This window comes from Osmia lignaria, chromosome 6 (assembly GCF_051020975.1).
Source record: "Osmia lignaria lignaria isolate PbOS001 chromosome 6, iyOsmLign1, whole genome shotgun sequence".
NCBI classification, from domain to species: domain Eukaryota; kingdom Metazoa; phylum Arthropoda; class Insecta; order Hymenoptera; family Megachilidae; genus Osmia; species Osmia lignaria.
The window spans coordinates 11069910-11089857 of NC_135037.1; the positions used below are offsets into that span (position 1 = coordinate 11069910).

Sequence of the window (19948 nt, forward strand, 5' to 3'; positions counted from 1 at the left end):
TGCTCGGCAGAGGGGTGCGAGGGGATGACACGAGAGATGGACGACTCATACACGCGAACGCACGTGCGTAAAGGGTAGAGAATGTTTGGTGCATGGTAACGGTCCGGTCGGACGTTTTGATTCAATGCCGCCTGAACGCATTGACTAAATGACTTGAAATTAAAACGGATAGTGCAGCAGGTGCGGCAGTCGAGGCTCAATCGGGAAATGCGAGCCTGTCTGCGAATATTGCTCGACTTTCAACCAGTGTACTTGGTTAATTGACCGAATTTCTTGAAATAGAACCGACCCCATTTTAAGTTCTATCTATCTTTTTAGAATGCCCGACAGAATAATGGCGATTGAGCGTGACGTGTGCTATATGCAACGACGTTGCATGGAATCATTTTAAGAGATTGAATTTCGTGGCTTGTAGAGTTAACAGTAATTGATTGGGATTTTTAGAGAATTTCCTTTTTCAATATGCAGAATACTTTGTAGACTTTGTACACCTACGATATCGAGCGCTGTTGCTTTTCCTGGGAAAAATGGCACTCTAGGGAAAAATTCGTGTGTAAATATTTTCTAAGGAAAATTTCATTTCAAAATATGGATTTCGAAATTTTTTAGCCTTTTTAAGGTATACAAATTTTGAAACCTGCAATTTGGCATTTTTAAATCTAAATTTTGGAATTTGAATTCTTTTGATTTTGGAAAGCTAATTTTTCAAGCTTGAAGTTTATTCATATTGCCTAGTAACATTTCTATATCGCCATTTTCCTTAAGAAAAGACTATACTACCTCGTTGGTGCATAGCGTGGCACGCAAGTGGTGGGTGGAATCTCGTGCAAGAGACATCAATAGAAAAGGAAAAGAAAACGAGAAGCATCGTCGAGAGACAAATCGAACGTGGACATTCCTATTGTACGTAGGAATGATCGATCCGTAACCATCCCGTTGCCTTTCAAGGCGCACTCTCAACTCCTTTTCTTTTCCAGTATTCCGCTCGATATCTAGCGCCTGTCTTCCGTTAGGAAAGATCCTATCTGCCAGAATCGTGGTGACCTATTTCTACTCTCGAGTCATGCGATATCACCCAACTGACTTGTACAGTCGAAAAGTAGCTCTGTTACCAGTGAATCTAAACTCTTGATCGTACCTTAACACGACTCGCTTTTGCTTCTGATAGTCTATCGAATACATAGAAAATTCCCTTCTAAATCGAAAAGCCGCGATGTAAATTCCCATCGTTTTCCCTGCTAGTTGAAAATTTTGCGGCCCGGTTGAGCCGCCTTTTAAAACATGCACGTTCGATTTGCACAGTGAACCTTTGAACCGACTATCCCCAAAGGCGATCGTCGATGCATGGAACACCCGGAAGCGGGTTACAGCTTGCCATCGACGCGTCGACAGGCGACAAATCTCGGCCACGAGGTTATTAAACCGACCAGCTATCCCTCTATACCCTATACACGCTGAGTTGCCACGATTCGATTATTCGATCGAAAGACTTTTTACTTCCAAAAATGACCCCATTAACCCGGGTATCACGTCTCTTTTGTTTATTTTCCAGCTCCTCTCAGTTCTATCGTTTGCATGAATATGCATGAGACCGAAGTTAAAGGTACCTATCAATATGAATCAATAGTTTCAAGGGGTAGCCCTGTTATTAACAAGTTTACCTATCCTGGGATTACTATCCACGCTCGTACACGTACTAGCTACGCTCTTTAACTCGATTCCCAACGAACTGGTGTAAACGCTGTCGCATTGATCAGAGTCCGGCCACCGCAGTCATGAATGTCTCGTTTGATTTAACGGAAAGTTTCACTTCGATTCCGAATTAACAGGCATTATACGCCCCCCGCTCGTTTCCTCCCCCTGTAACACGAACGGTTTATTTTACAGTTGATCAGCGACCAACTCTCTCTCTATTCACGATGTTTGCGCCGATGCATCCGCTAACGTTCGTTAAAATATTTGCTTTTGATGCAAACGCGTTGCCGATCATGGAATACAGACATTGGACAAAATCGATCTGTTCAGCATTGCTCTCTCTCGTGTGTCATTAATTGAGAATCGCTGTACTATAATTTTTTTCTGGCGAAATAATAATTTCGGCGATCGGTAATTTCCTGCATTTTTTTTGAATAGGAAAATACCGAGTGTCTAAATCCATTAGAAATTCGTTATTATTGCAACGGTATACGCGTATCCCGATTTTACATCTTTTTCACGGGTAAACCACGTGGAATACAAAATATTGCTGTACGGGATTTTTTTGCACGGCCCGAATGATCGCTTCACGATTTGTTCGTAGAAATATTTTTGCGCTTTTTCTCTGTTAAAATCACTGCACGTCAAAGATATCGACCTATTCCGTAAATTGTAATTTCCGGTAAAAAAATAGAACAAAAAGTAGCCAACTTTGGGATGCATAAAAAGTTAGAAAAATGAATTTTTTCAAATTTCTTTCGTTCAGAGAAATAATATTTCTGATGAAAAATAAAATCTCTATTTGGAGTAACCTTAATACCTCGTGCTTCTAATTATAGCCTCAAAGTGATTGTTCGAAAATCGCAGCGGAAGTAATATTCGCTTCTCCAGAAACTGCGAATCCTCTGAGTGCAAAGGGATTTTTCTAGGAAACACAGTTGGGACAAATTACAGGGAGGATAAAAGGCGGTAACGGAACAAACGAAACGACAATAAGCTGTCTCGGCAGGAAACATTACTTTGCTAAATATTCTCGGAGCACTAGAGAAGAGTCATCAACTGTTCGATCTGAAAAGAAGAGAAATTAGACCCTATCCAATCGAGGAAATGAACTGCTCGCCGTCGCGACGGTCCCGTAGAAATATGCAAAAAAGAAACGATCCCGACCCCCTCACGGCCCCTCTTTTTCCTAAAGCAGTTTCTGTAACGTTCGACGAAAAGAGGTTTAATTTCCGGTGAGAAAAACCAATGAGACTTGCTGGTTTCTGTGCGACAGTCTCGAACAAGGTACATATGTACAATATAAAGGGAAACTGAATCAAAAATATGTATACACTGTTTTCCAAGGAAAATATTGATACAGTGTAGAAAAACTCTAAAATGTATAATTTAGAGTTGAAATTTAATTTCACTTAAATTCTTGTATACAATTGTGATGGCACTATTACGAGTGAAAATGACCTTATATCCGAATACTGTGTCGGTCATAAAGCATCCCCTATTCGAAGGTTAAGAGAATCCCTGGTAAGAATTTTGATGTATGAAAGGTTAAAAAGGTTCCAATTTACAGTAAATATCTGGGTAGGTATCGCAATTTCCTTGAAACGATACTCTCGCACGTCGACGATTGCGAGCTGCAAGACCATTCACAGGAACTCACGAGTCACGAACATCTCTTCCGGCGGCAAAATGTACAGGACTTAGACGGGAATGGGTGAATTTCGAGCTCGTTTCTCCGGGCTTAAATCGTCCAAGACCACTTACGGCACGTTCGCGAACCGCACGTCGAAACGTATCGACGGGAATGTAAGAACGCTCTGCGAGATATTCCGTTCCTGTAATCCGCCATTACATGCATAGCTTTAAAAGTTGTGATAAACAAGCAAATATTCATATTTTTACGGAATGCAATTAAAAAAATACAACATAAACAGAAATTTCTTGATTTTTCAAGTACTGCAATAAATTTGTCCAGTAGTGCATCTTGCATTTTTGACTCGTCTCCTTGACCATCGACTTTTGTTTCTTTTGCTCCTTTTCCACTTCTATGTCAGCTTTTGGTCCCACGGGATTTCTGTAATCCTCTTTCATCATTTCGCTACGATGATATGAAAAGAGTACTTATGTGGGTTCAATTATGGGTCCCCACACCAATAAAAACTTCCCCACTTCCTGACTTTCTCCCTTTTCCTTCTCGCTTTTCACTGGCTTTTTACCTCTGTCCATCTCTATCTCTATTCAGCTATCTAACTTTAATCTTAATACTATCTTCTTGTATAATATCCAGCAGTGAGTAATATCATGAGAAATGGAAGTATGTATTAATATCAGAGACAGGAAAATCATTATTGTATTTGTCGGATTTTGAAATGTTCAAAAAAGAAATGGATTTGAAATGGATGAATTTAAATGAATTAATAATTGGCACTTTAAATAAATTAAGAATTGAAATTTTAAAATTTAAATTGTCTTAAATTTTAAAATGTTGACAATCTAAAAATAAAAATATGAATAGTCTGAACATCGTAACTTATATCAAGCTTCCAATTTAATTTCCATCGTAAAAGGATGTTCGAATAGCGGTGAAGCAAATCTCAGGCGGAAAGCTATACTTCCGGTCAGTATTTCCGGTCACTGGCCCACTCTCGAGAGTGATCTAGTTTCCGTCGTATAATTACCTGGTATCGCAGCCAGAGATAATTAACCGATAACGGTTGTCAAACAGACGAAATGAAGGGGCGTCATCAAAAATGTATATAGTTAATCGTAAATAGAAGTGATAATCATTTTGACCTCTCAATTTCATTGACAATTTTCTGGAAATTAATCAAATACCTTGTCATAAGTCTCAATAGTCTCATTAATATGTCAGCATACCTATATATTTTCTATTTTTCATTATTTCCAAAAAAGAAGATTTATAATAAAAAAAATTCTAGGACTACTCGATTGGTCCACTAGCAAAAATACCAAACAATAAAACGAAGCAAAAGACAGCTAAAGTCAAGAGTGGTAGTTACGCGAATTATGCTTGAAACGTTTCTCCCCTATTAATAGCCAGTAACGCGTCTGCTACCATTCGAGTCGTCGTATGTCATCATTTTATTTTTCCAGTTAGTCGCGTGTACGGTCCCTTTCATCTTCAGCCTGGCGAGGAACGATGTATCCCTTGTAGTCTCATCGTACGGTTTCTTTTCGACCTCGAGGACGTCGTAAATCGCGTCTGGAACACGGCCACGGAGCAAAGGCGCACCTTTCGCTGCTATTCGCAGATAGAAGAAACCGCAATGTTCCTTCGTCTTCCCTCGCGGCTCTTGTACTCTTGCCCGAATAATCGTTGGTAATTCCTTCGACTGGGCCATATATCCTCGTCTTTCGTTTTTTATTTTTATCATTCCGACAACGTGTTATACAAGGTAGAGGCCTAGACCCTTCAGTTAATATCGTATAGCTCGGAAAATTATGAATTCCAAACATTGTAGAAATTCTGGTAACATATTAGTTCTTCTAATTGCAAAAGTATCCCCGTTCCAGCTGTGAATCCATTAATCAGTGTATATCTGGCGGGTACGTGTCAATGGCATCGCGACTCGAATCCGTTTATTACGCATCCAGTCTGCGCAGGGTCATCAATCGTCGATTAATCAACCGGAAATGGTCGATTTAATGCGTTAACGTTACGGCTGCATTGATGCGTGTTTCGCGCCTATCACAGTAACGCTGGTGTTAATTAATGTAATATTGGCGTTCGTGTTACACTAATCCCTGGGGGAATTGGTAGCGTTCGTCTACTGCTTTTTTCCACTTAAACTCATTTGAAAATGAATCATTTTTAAGAAATTTTTCAATGCGAAGAATAATATATTTTGAAAATTTTATAACTGGTGTGCTTGTCCAATCTTCTCTATTTTTGTAGGTTTAAGGTTAAAAAAAAAAAAATATATATATATATTACATGTTCATTATCTAGACGTCCATCAATGGAACGATCGAAAGCCACGATTTTTCGTTCCAATGCTTCTTAACCGAACGATGACGAGGTCCATGTCACTTCCTGGACAGTCGTTTCGCGGACAGATTCGTCCCAGGACACGAGTAGTAATCTCTTCGGGCGGCATGCGCGAGTGCTATCAACGCCAACGAATGGCATCTCTGATAAGCAGCAAACGGTCGTCGCTGCATTCATTTGCACGTTAATTAAAAATAAATTTCACTCGTTTCGCCAGCTTGATCCACACCCGATAATCACAACCGCCAAGCATGCTAGAATCAACTCCTTTTCTAGTACATAATTATTTATGAAGTTATTGCAAACTTAATATTATCTTCAATGTAATATTTATTTTCTTGGTGAATTATTTATATGAAAATTGACAGAAATTAATGTTTACCAGAGGGTTAATATCTTACTCAAAATTTGCCCAAGGGTATAGGTTACCCGGATACAAGTTAAATCTGGGTTAGGTCCATATACAAAATATGTATAACGTGCCATCTTTATACATATTTAACAGCGAATAAATTATTATTGAAATCTCATAATGATTCTCTATAAATTCTCGTTCTAGATGCGCATAAAACAGCATATTGTAAAATTATCATGGCTACGAGATAATACGACGCGTTTAATTAAACGACGCAATTTCCGTGCTACAAAAGTTTTACGAATGATATCAGTACGCTTGTTTGTTCCGATACATCAATCGGTAGGTCATCGAACGTTCTTCGGTTTCTACAAAATTATCATTCGTTACAAAGGAGTTGTTTACGATAGATGCATTATCATGAATTTCCATTTGTGCAGCTGATGCAAAGCTGCTTAAACATCTGCGGCTTTTCATTGTTTCGATAATTCTACGTATTACGTATTATGAACTAAAAGTTTCCACGGGATTAAATTATTTTCCTCTGTAAATAGGTGCGATCGCATAAATGATTTATAAATGAGAGATGTTTGATTTAGATCGGAACAGGTGAAAATAGTGAAAGGGGAAGGTGTGCTGGTTAGAAGCGACAAAAGTTTCACCGGTGGGTCGTGTTCGAACGAGGAAAGTTCGCCAGTACGTTCGTCGAACGTAAGAGGCATGAGTGACGCGTAATTACTCGCATCCGAATAGCAGACAACTGAGATTGAAGGGTACCAGGGCTCGGAGTGACAGACCGTGTCAAAGTTAAGCGCACGCTAGAAAAAGATCGTGACGCTAATTGCTCGAAAATATATAGATGATTCTGACACGATGGCCCCGTGGAAAATTCTCCAGCGCACACCTATCTAACCTGGATCCACAGTTCGCGTACTTGCACGCCTGACGAACACCTATTAATTCTGTATAATATTTTTTTATTGAAATTTGCCCATCGTTCTTCAAACATACCAAGCATCCTCTGTTAACATTCGAAAAGAAAAAGAAAACGTACCGGTTCGACATCGGCAAGGGGATTGAACGCTATTTTAATATCCCCCTCGGTAATCTATGACGAAGCTATTAATTAGAGCAGAGCAGGTGATGAGACCGAGGGATCGACGAGCAGCAAATTTATCTGCAAGCTCGAGGGTAACCGAGGTGGTCTGGAGGGGTTGGAAGCCAAGCCCTAGCATCCCTTTGCATCGTTTTCACCACCCTTCTTGCCATTCTCCACTCATCCCTCTTCCGGTACTCGCGAACTACCATCGTCAACCTTTCCTCCTCCTCCTCGGCCAATCTCCTTTCTTGAACGCTTCGCGTTTCACAAGCGTATATTGAAATATAATTAGGACTGCTTTAATAAGCGCTGGTTTGTGGCTTTCCTAAGCTCTGCCCTGTTAATCGCTACTCTTCCCCATCCCCTTTTCATCTAGAGAGCTTGGAATTTTGTAGATAATTCAGATAATTATTCGTCTTTCGATAATCTTTAGATAACTGTGTTTACATTTAAAGGGCTGGAAATTTCAAAATCACTGTTATTTAATAATTCAGCGTTGCGTTGTTTCTACCATGGCGGTCAGAGTGTTAATTGTCAGAACGGAAATCGCTGCTGTGCAGCTGCAGCCGTCTGGTACGGTCTGCTTAGCTGGACAAGCAACGGGTTGCCGCGAGGAGGAAGCGGAACGCGTGAGCTCCGCGAAGCGTAGATGGAAGGGTAAAGTTCGCCGGAGACGCTTCCACGCCCTTTCACGCGCTATTCCGCCCTCCGAAAAATTCATAGTTTCGTGAACCCGACAGCTGACGCAATCTATAAACATCAGACACGCTTCGAGCAGCTCGCTTAATATATTGAAAAAGTTTAATTGCCGTCAGAATGCACTTGAACGAGCAAGGCCGTTTCGTTCTTGCGCCTCCTGCAGGGAACGCTGTTTTTTTTCATTAGTTATTAATCGTTACAATTTTTAACTAAATTGCGGTTGGAATAATTTCCCAAATGCAAGGCTGAGCTCGAGACACTGAGCCTTTGAAATCGAAGCAGTCTGCTATTACCATCAACTGTTAGACTATTGCAGTGCCAAGTATTTCACATTTTTATACTAGGATAGAGCAAATCGCATCTAGTCTTGTTGGATTTATAGTCACTGTTGTAAGCCTGATTTATTTTCGTTTCAAATGTACCGTCTGTTCGAAATTGGATCACGGGTATTGGCGAAGTGAATTTGTTGGACGATTGGGAAATCTTCAAGTTCAAAATTTAATATCCCTATGAAATTTTTATGAGTATACATGTGTATACACTTGTAAAAATTTGATACGAGAAATGAATGTCTATTATTAAAATACTATGGATTATTTTCAATTTTGTTCTATATTTGTTAAGAAATAATTTCATAAATAATCTGAAGAATTGTATGATTTGTTAAATACAGGAAAGGGTAATCTGGGTATATAATAGCAGAACGGTTTGATTAGAAAATGAAGCCAAGAAATTGGCGAAAAACCATTCTTGCAAGTAGAATAGATCCGTCATAACTCAAACAGTGTTCTCAATTTCGCAAGAACTACTATTTCGATTTGTGAACTCATCAAATAGAGAGGACCAGTTATTCTGCATTAAGCATCGTTCAATATTCATCTTGTACAGTCAGGTGCGATAAGACTTTCTTAATTTATAAGAATAAAGAATCGGATTTTATAACAATGTACAGGCTTTAATTTTCAATTCTGAATTGATTTCTGTTTAAATATATTCAATGAACATTTTCATCGTTTTCAAGTGCTAAGTAAATTTGTTTTCATTTATTAAGTAAAATGTTATAGAAAAATGGTATAGCGACTGGTCGATGTTTCAAGTTATTTGATCTGCTCTGATCCGTTGGTGAACGAAGTCGACTACCCCTATTATCCCGTGGAAAAGCTTCACTCTCTCTCTCGTCATCCGTTTCACGCCTACCCCTTTCACCTTTACTGGCCTCGAAATATCGATTGCCTTGGGCAACGATTACTCTGTGTGTGCACTGCACTCTGACACAAGCTCGCCGACAGTAATGGCCGTGATTACGAACGGATGATTCCATTAAGGGTTACGAGACTCACAATCAACCCGTTTACCCCCCTAGCCGTCGATTAAAAAAGAAAATCAAACTTCTCCAATTTTTCTTCGTTTTAATAAAAATAATATTTATTCAAATATACGTCTGGAAAGTTTCTTGATACAAAAAATAACAGCGAGAAACACTCTGAAGAACAGCAAATACAATAAATGTTATAAGAATATAGAATTTTATAGAAATAACTTTTTGTCGAGATCCCATTGTATAATGGATTCTGTGGATTTTTTCAAAATTTGGAAAATTCAATGGTTAAGTATCATCATCAGTAGATACTAATTTATCTACTCCATACTATTTTGGAACAAAGCGTTTGAAACACGATTCTCAATCACAAATAGAGAATCTTCTACTGGTACATGGTTTTTGGGAATAAACAACGGCGTCATGTTGCTGTTTTGAAAATCTGGTACAGATACGAGCAATCGTGCAGCCAGCAAAGAGATCTCACGAAGTGTGCAGAACGATCCATCACTCGTTAAACGCAGCTGCGCTCCCAGATTTCCATTGTCCGTGCACCTGCTGTTACATGTTTGGCCGAAAAAGGTCGCATAACATTTTCTAATTCAGCGAATCGTCTATTTGCATTCCATTTATGAGAATTATAATCAAATACAGTAGCGTAGCTGGGATTGCTTTCTTGGAGGGTCCAGCTCCTTTGAAATATTAAAAATCCATATAATCAACTGTCTTCTGTTGATTTATCCAATTTATAAGTAAAAGCTAATGAAATATTCCAACATTAATAAAAAAAGAAGAACGTGTACATTCAGGAATGGATATCTCTGGTAACATTTATATTAATTAATATCCATCCATTGCTTTCTCACTGTGCACAATTAATATTTGTTTATTTAATTAAAGAGAACATAAAGGATCGAATTTATTAGTGATACAATATTTTAATTGACAAATATTACGCTTTGTGATTTCTTATACAACTTGTATTTGATTCAGATTCAGTAAATTTTACGTTTAAATTCGCTATTCAAAGAGACCCTAATTACAGGTACATTTTCAAACAAATTAACAGCAAACTCGAACGTATGCGTGCACTTTTTTTTTCCATCGCATGTAAATGAAATCCCTTTTGAAACTAAAGCCACGAATGTTCGAATTTATTTCCACGGAATTTATTTAGAACCATTAAAAGCAAAAATTCTGTAGCTGTAAATTGTAAAGAACATAATATTCGTTCGTTGATCAGACAATTGTAATTAGGTTAAAAGTTATAACAATTTAGAGCGACCAATAAAATATCGATACCATATCGATAATCGACAGCAGTATCTCTATTCTTACGTCCACGATATCGTTGAAATAAATATAATTACTACGTCACGAATTAACGGATCCGTGTATTTGCGATGCTTTCGACTCTCCTACTATTCACGGACCAGTAAGTACCCTTTGTTCGCGATAATCGTTTTGCACGATTATCGACGTCCATCGCAGAATTTGCCGAATGAAAGAGGTATTTGCGAAATCGTTTACCGTCATTTTCTCCGTTGATCAGCAAACGGATTGCATTTTGTTTCGCGATGCTGCCGGCGCGCTTCACAAGTGTGATTACTTATCGAGAATAACCAGCGTGCCTCTCGACACGAATGTTCGTTACAGTCATTACGTTTCGATGGGGCTGGGCGAATATCGGTACACACGGAAACACGAGAACAGCTTCGTGGGTAAATAGACGGATAAAAGAGATAGGAAAATAATGCGCTTTGAAATAGGACGATACTTGGTTATAGCGTGACGAACGGTTTCTCTGTATTTTGTTGAGGACACTGGAAATGCCATCATTTTTCCGCCGGCATTTTACAGTACTAATCGTAAGATTACCAGGCCTCGGCACTTTCGAGGCTCCATTTCAAATATCGCGTGCTCCAGTTGATTTATTTCTACATTTAGTACGATTCCTAATTATTACAAAAGAAGGTGTTCGATATTTTCTGACATGAATGAACATTAGGAAGATATAATTATTCATAACTTCGAATCTGGATATCACCTTCTATCTGTCGGATTACCGCGATTTCGGGCTACAAATGATTCATCTTCTAATTGCATGACGGGCCATCCTCTGCTCCACTACAATCAAAACTCCACCAGCTCATTAATCATCCCGGTCACCCTCCTAAAGGTGTAAATACCTCGACGGTGTGTCCTTCGAAAATGACCGGATATGTTGCACGCTGTTCCTCTTTTTTGTCGTTCGAATAATTAATTATCGGGAAGGCTTTTCGTGTCTTTGAATAATTATAATAATAATATTGAAATTCGTGTCTTAACAAAATTCGAAATTGTAATTAACAGGAATTGACATGAATTGGATAACAGAAAATCGATTTGAAAATTGAATTTATTCCAATAATGTTCTGGGCCAATTTCCTTATTAACGTGGTAATTAATCACCGCGAGGCTTTTCCGTGTCATCGACTCTGTTCGAGGGAAGACATTTTTCAGCAAGAAAATATTTGTGTTCACGGAGGATCGGCGAAGCAGTTTGATGAAAAATTGAACGATAAAATATGTGCGACGACATGAAAATTAATTGCCAGCTCGTTTAAGAAAATATTACTACTCAAAGGATCCTCCATTTTATCTGAGATACTTGAGATCGATTAATCCAACATGAAAATTTGATGAAAAATTAAATATTTCAATTTGTCGTAACGAAGAAACTAGAATTGATGTTGGAATATTCGAAACGTTTTCATCTGAAAATGATTTTTAATTTATAAAATCGTGCAGTTTTATTGTACAAGCGTGTATCACGTAGTTGGATCCGCAGTCATTGCACCCACACAGCAATCCGGTTTAATTAATTCCGCTAACTAGCTACGGTAAGTTGAAGTCATCTCTTTAATTAGCCGGCGACAATGCTTGCTTAATCGTATTACGTGTCATAATTAGCGTGCCGCCGCGATGATTACCGCGAAGAGATTTCGCACTCGGCTGCAAACGTTTCAATAAAATGGCTGACAATAATGTTTACGACGGGTTCGCCGCAATAAAGCTTGTAATTATTTCATTAAGCACGAAACGCTGACATCGCGAACATCGTTAACTTCATCGGTATGAAGTATCCTTACGCCTTATCCTTTCCGTGGATCGTCAATTACATGAGAATATCCCTAGAGGCTAACTGACGCGTCTAGTTTTTTCCTTTTACCCCCAGAAGCTCGTACGCGATCGGTAGACCGTTGAATGGCGACCAGCTGGACGGACACAAACAGACCACTGTGTACCCAGACTTCTTTGCCGTGGGTGCAAAGAACATTGAACGAGAAAGAGGAAGGGAAAAAGGCAAGACGAGTTGGAACGCGTGTCAGAGATCTATGCGGCAGTCTGGCCTTACAATGGCGCCGATTGTTTATCTCGAGATCGCAGCAGGCAATGAAAGCTCACTCGAGCCTCGAGCTTGGATACCCCAGCAGCACCATCGCGTTGAGGGCTGCGATCAAGCAGCATCATTGTCTTCTTCGCGTTGTCCTCCTCTTTCTGCCTATCGTGTTCCGTTCCGTCTCGAAAGACACTTCTTTGTAGAAGAGGTCGAAGATCGACCGTTGTCTGCTGCAACGGCTTACCAGCAATTCCCGCTCGTTATGCCCCTCCATCGCCAAAGATTACGCGGATAGATCACTTTTTCAATTACTTTCATTTATGGAGAAATGTACCGTTCAATAAAGATGGTATGTTGGATGCTTCTTGCTCTGGAGTTCAGTCTTCTAACTACAGTGATCTTCGTTTTTTAGGGTGAAATGTTGGATTAAGTTATATTGTAAGAATATAATAGGTTGTCCAATGGCAATCGATACAAATCTCATTTTTACATATGAAACCTTCACATGTGTGTAGAAGCAAACAGATAGACAGACTGCATACCTGACTGTAATTCCGTATGCGAGGTAACCAACTATCCGCAGAGAGTTCGAATGCTGGCCCGCGGCCGATCCTCACGGATAAAGGGCTGCTCGCGGATGATGTAGTGCCATGTTTATTGCGTCCTATTTGCTCCTCCGCCATCAAGGCTGGCCGCAATAGCGCAGCCAGACGACACTACATACACTCCCATTCATAAGTCACGAGACACTGATTATACGTTTAAATTAACGCTATTTAACACCAGCGATAACAAATAAAACGATTATTTACTGACTTTTTATTCTAAATAGAATTTCTGAGTTTTCATTCTTTATTCAAACTATCCAATAATATTTTAACTGAAGTTTGAAAATTATTTTATGTTAAATAAAATTTTTCTTAAATAATTATTGCCTGATTTAACCTTTAATTATTTAAATAAAAATTTGTATAGACAACGCTGTCCATGAATCATGAACGAGAGTGTACATTGTATATGTACATACCTAGATAGAGGTGGTGTCATCCCCTCGTGTAAACGTGTCTATACACGCTCCACCTCCCTATGCGAATCCTCTGTATCTGTATGTATCCTGGCTGCGACCACCTCGTGTTGGTTCTCTGTGTTTTCGTCTGTATGCCGAGCTGACTGAACTCTTGCTCTACAGAAACTAATTACAACGAAGCTCGGCTTGTTGGCCGAGAGAGTGCAATGTTTTCGTTCTTGCGCCCGCTGCTTTCCACCCCCTCCCTCTTGTGGATCCGCCCGCGCCACCCTCCTTCATCCTCGTCCGCGATGCGAGATCTTGTTTGAAAAGAGAAAAAACATCGAGTCTTTTGAAAAGTCCTCGCACATATGGAAGGGGTGAATTTTTTCAGAAGGACTGGGGATGATCAGAGAGTTGCAACGTCACGGTTGTGGATTTGACGGACGGATAATAGGAGGGATTCTGGTCAGATGAAAATTTTTGAGGTGAAAATATCGAACGACCGAATTTCGCACAAAAATGATCCATAGTTAACGCGTCGAAATAAAACGTGCTTATTATCAGTGGTACACGTTCACCGATTCGAACTTGCTAATGATTTTATCATTGTTTCTTTGGCCCGAAATAATTCGTTATTGACGAGCGGCAAACAATCGCTAATTACGTTTCCAATAACGCCAATGCGGGTGGATTCCTGTAGCACGAGCGAGGCACAATGGATCGAGAAAGTGTAACAAAAGGAGAAATCGAATGCTCGTTTGTTACATTGCTGATACGATATGGGGAGTCGTGTGCTAACGACAACGTGCATCCTCGACCTTTATCGGTAAATTGATTCTAATTTGACGTTTATGATGTATGACGGTGTAATTAAGGTGTATGCATTAGGCTCTTGCATATCGGATAGCTGATTTAAGAACGTAACAGATTAAGTCGTACAAATAATTTTTAAAACAGCACTTAGGTTCATATGTATTATTTAATGAAATTTTCTTGGAAAATAGTCATATGAATTTACACTAGGAAGTGCTGACGGGGAAGAAAACATCTATTCTCATAAATTCGTGTTAACAATTTCCACCATACATTCGCAAAAAATCATTTTTCTTATCCGCCCGAAGATCTGATCACGAGCTACTATATTATCGAGCTGATCCCTAAACGGGCGAACACAGCATCCCCATTAACCGCGTCAATTTTTCACGGTTTACCGGGCACCGAGCATCGATAAATTCTGTCGAATGCGTATCCTAAGAAAGACGAACAGCCTCGAGGTATTAATCTTCGCTTTGCTTCGCGAAAATCGTATTCATTGTTGCGAAATCGCTGAAAACGGACAGGAAAACTTTCGAATTTAAACTCGAACGAAATTCAGTCGTTTCGGCCAGACAACCCGGCGCGGTTTTCAATCGGCTAGTATCCATCAATCATCGAACCTTCCCTCGTTTTTTCCCTCTCGGTTTTTTGTTACCTGTCTCCCCTTCTCTCTGATCGCCCACCTTTTTTTTTTCACTCTTTCCATCCCCCTTCGTTGGTGCTGACAATTTTTGCTATCTTGTCCGCATCCTTCTTCGCCTTTCATCTCTTACCTCGCTGCATATCAAATTGACAATTTTCAAACGTGATTCGGCGACGTAAATGCATTGCAAAATTCTATTATTATTATTATTTCTTATCAGAGTGGTGCAAGGATGAAATTATACCGCGGTGCTGATTGTTTTTCATTTCGTCTTTCCTGGATCCGGGAGAAGGATCCAGGGCGAAGAAATAATATCGTCGGGAAAGTCTAACGGTGAATAATTCATAAGACGTCGGTTCTGTCGACGTTATTTATTAAGCAACAACCCCCTAAAACGGAGGGTTGCCCGTGAAACATATTCTACGAGTACAGTGTTTCTCCACTTGTAATTTACGATTTAATCGTAATACGATCATTAATTGAAACTGGAAGCTTATCTAAGAAATCATTACAGCACAGAGCAATGAACAAACTCCTAAGATCGACTCCAAACTTGTTAATATGATTCTTTACAGAATATCCTTATAAACAATTTTTTATTTTCGCAAATCGATAGTTTGTTCTTTATAACATGTATCAACGTTGCAGCGGTTACGTACAATAATAAAAATAAAAAATATCCATCTCCTTACACGTGAAAAAGCGCAACGATTCAGCTTAAATTTTTCAGCCCGTCGAACATCGGAGTGCACCTGTTCCACTTTTTAATTAAACCGAACACGCGGCTCAATGAATTCGCTAATCACGTCATTGCCGGTGACCGTTTGGCCAGCACCGACGCGTGATTTGTTCCGTGAAATTTCAATAAAACGGCTTAATCGATTAAAATCTACCCACGAGATTTCGGAAAGAATTGAACTTCGTGTATCCGTGCATCTACAGGTAAAATTGAATGAAAGTTGGAGAAGGGTGTAAGGACGAAGGCAAATATAAAAAGATAGGGAGCGAAAATAAATTTCAGAATATATTCGGAAATTTCCAAAATGGTAAAATTCAATAAACTCCTCAGATTGCAAAACGAGGAAGCAATTTTCCATTTGTTTCGCAGACTACACTACTTTTTGGACAACCAGTATATTCCGCGAGCGCAAGCGTTTCGAAAAATCCTGCGAACCTCTGCGGTTTCCCGAGGGAAGAACAACCGCGAAGGGGTCGCATTATCGTTGCTGTCAATTTCGCATACGTGATATTTCATTAGCCGACCGGTCAAAGGAAGGAGAGGGTGCGGTGTCCCTTGGTGACGATCATTCTGCAGGGATGTCGTTTTCGAAGGGACATTTTAGGCTGGCCTTCACCCACGGGACATCGCTGGCTCAAATTCGCTGATTTCACGTTTCTCCTCTGTTGGTATTCAACGTTGCACATATGAATATTATTAAAGGATGTTTTATGGCATTGCTGGCCAATGGCGTGACAAATCGATTGAAACCACCATGAATTTCACCGTGACCACATTAACGCCCAACCATGTAACATGATGTAATATTGCTGCTTCTCTTTTTTATTGGGTCATACGAAGGGGGACGTTGGTCATGCTCGAATTTCTGAGAAAATTATAATATTTTCGGGCACGAGAGGGGTGGGAGTTTTTCCATGGTTTTTCTGGATTTATTATGGCGTTCTACCCTTCCAGTTTTAGTAGAAATTGCACTTGAGCACTGAAACGTATAGGGGAATATTCCGACGATTCTTTGCATGCTCGATCAAGAGAAAAAGGGGGTAGAATGAGAAATGGATGATATTAGGGGATGGCATCCCTCCTTGATGCAAGAACTCCCTAACAAAGCTTCCGATAGATAATTCCCCGTCTGCTGCAACGTCATTAAGTTCTTCTTATTGCGCGAGTTACACCCTGTACAATGTTCAGGGTGTCGGTCGTAACTTAGCAGGGGGTTCAGTTGTATCGGTGGGGAGCCCTCCTATGCCATTTGTAACTCATCGATCAACACGGTGGAAAGGAGGAGAGAAAAAAGAATGCAGGGTATCTGCACTTTCGCGAACACGGATTTCCTACGTAATCGAGTTTCTTCTCGATTATTGGCGGTCCCAACTACCGGAAATACCGCGTTTCCTACGTTCAACCCCCGGATACGTGAATCTATGTACGTGAAATAAAAACACATATGGTGTTTCATGAACAATAAATAGTGCAACTGTATGCAGAAAAAGGTCGTCTAAAAAAATTAAAAATTTGGAATTTCTGTACTTCTGAAATTTTTAATTTCTAAATTTGAAAATTTGTAAGTAAAATAATTTGCACGAACTCTGTCCTTCAATACCTGAACTTGATCAGTGCATTACTGTAGAACAGCAAATTCGAAAAAGAGCAAGAAAGAAAGTACAATTCTTCACCCCGTACTCGCGTAATTAAGGAGCCAAGAATAGACATCGTAGCAACTTTTCTAAGCTTGATTGGCTCTTCAGGATTCGAGACGCACGTGTTCCCGAGGGTACAACCCCAAGGGGTCCCAGGGGAGGCTCATTTGAGAAGGACGATTTTCGAAGTTGGGTGAAGAAAGTTTGGTTGGCTTGTCAATACCAAGTCAGTGTGCAGAGGGGAAGCTCCGTATTTTTGTGTGTAGAGGAACATGGCCGTGGCATAGTGTTCGTAATTAGTGCCATTGGGCCACCTTGACTAGTTCGTGCTAGAATTTCACCCTTAGGGTTACGCGAATCTAACATCACATACATGGGTGTGATTAGGATTTCCTTTCTGGACTGAATTAGGCCTCTTAGATTTACTACAAGCGATTTTATGAGAGAAATCTAGAATTTTGGAATTTTCAAATTTTTGAAATCTACCTTGGCCCTTACCTAGTTACGCTACTGATACACGTATACATGTACAAGATTTTCACGTGACGACTGAAAAATAACAAAGCCGTATAAATGATATTGTCCGAGGATTAATGTCAGAAAAAAAAAAAAAACATTTTAATGCTCTAAAAATGAAGAGTAACGAAGGAAGGATTTTCTTATTCATATTTCGCAGAGTCGTTTGTTAATAACGAGCATTTTCTTGCGAACAATCCTATAAATGCCAGCGAATGGCCGCGGGGCAACTCGAGATTTCAGAATGGAAGTACAGAAGGTATACCGTAGGTATTATGCAGAAAACGCGAGCTACATTGAAGCTTCTGTACTAGCACTACCGGGTATTGTTATCGTTACACCAGCTGCCAAGCCACGGCTTTAACCTCCCTGCCGTGAGTCGTATCTGCGACCTAGAAATACACCTATCAACCTCTCTTTAACCCTTTCGCTACGAAAACGCTGCCATGTTCGTGCAACGAAGCGACGTAAAAACATTCTAACCAGAAAAATTAATATATAACTGTGATGGAGGGTGTCATTGTTATAAACAGCATTTAATTTTCTCATCACGCGTTCAATTATTATTCCAACGTAGCATTTATGAAAGCCAACGAAACTTCCGATACACGATACCAATTCCGGCGCAAAGATTTCCACCCAGTTCAAATATTTGACGACGATCGAAAAATATGCCGATATTCGAACGAAAAATTCAATACCCTCCACGATTTAACTCTGTCTGCTTTTCAAATTGCGATGCGTTAACGTTATCCAATTCAACGATGGGTTATAAATGCCAATGAAAAAAAAAAAAAAACAACCGGGTGATCGAAATTAAAATTGAACAATAAAGATACATACGGAAAGTTGAAATTGTCGATCCTACAGGCTGTACCAAAAATAGTGTACCGTATCGAGCATGATAGGCTTTTCTGGGGAATGTTAAAGATTTAAATAATGCAGAAATAAGTAAATGAAAATATAATAATTCTCATAATCTTAATTTCGAAAATAATTATATTAGTACTGAATCAAGCCTATCGAATACTTTTCACCAAACTCAAAATTGTATCGAACTGATCAAACTTTATAACGCATAGAAATGTTGCATAATAATACAATGATTACAATTTTAGTAATCAAAGAATAAAAGACAGAACGATGCCCTTTGTTCCCGACCAGTGAATATGTAATCGGTACCTTATTGAGAGACCGATTAATCATTTCCAACAATTAACTCGATTTAATCCTGTCGGTGAATAGATAATAGGAAAATAAAACATATTCGTGCGTCATAATTAACGAATTACACCGGTCCGATTGATTTTCCCTTGTTATTTTGCCGGGAACAAATGGATATTACGGGACGTCATTGTTCTTCGTCGCAACCAATAAAACAAAGAATCGAGCGGTTCGGAATAATGTATTGAATAATGGAAAATGAGGGAAGGGTGACTTCCCCTACATTTCCTTTTAATTAACGGAAACCATCCTTGCATGGAAATGTACAATTTTAATAATTTAATTTTTGGTCTTACTACTGCTATTAATTTTAATTATTAAAACGATGAACAATAGCTGTTATTTATTTATTTTTTTTTTTTCGAAATTGGCTATTCTGCCGCGCAAAGTTTCCAAGGAAGAAGTTGTCGCGAAGAACGATAATTTTTCCGGATCGAAACGAGATCGCAGAAAATCTTAGACCCAGTTTTGTAGCCTGGTCAAACGAGCGACTAGGGGGATATTTCTACCGTGAGACGACTCTCGTAAAAGTATAAGGAACTTGTCGTAAAACGTAATCGCCGATTAGCTTGGGGAGTCCGAACGACAACTCTGTTAGAGTCCAGATATACCTAAATACTTTTTCCGGTTCTCTATTTGAGAAAAAACTGAATTTCTTTCAAATTTGCAAAAATTGTTGAATTTTTACGATTTTTCAGCTGAAAAAATTTCAGCTGATGAAAATGAAATAATAAAAATTGAATAATATTTTCAAATCGAGAAGATTCAAAACGAGCTCGTGCGAGGGGAGGGTGCAAATTGAAAGAA

General features: G+C 39.3%; 1 protein-coding gene across 11 annotated transcripts in view; it reads left to right on the forward strand.

Annotated features, from left to right (window-relative positions):
- Nucleotides 1-19948, forward strand: part of Ten-m (teneurin transmembrane protein Ten-m) — a 329037-nt gene that overhangs the window by 245486 nt on the left and 63603 nt on the right. The gene's annotated exons all lie outside the window — the stretch shown is intronic.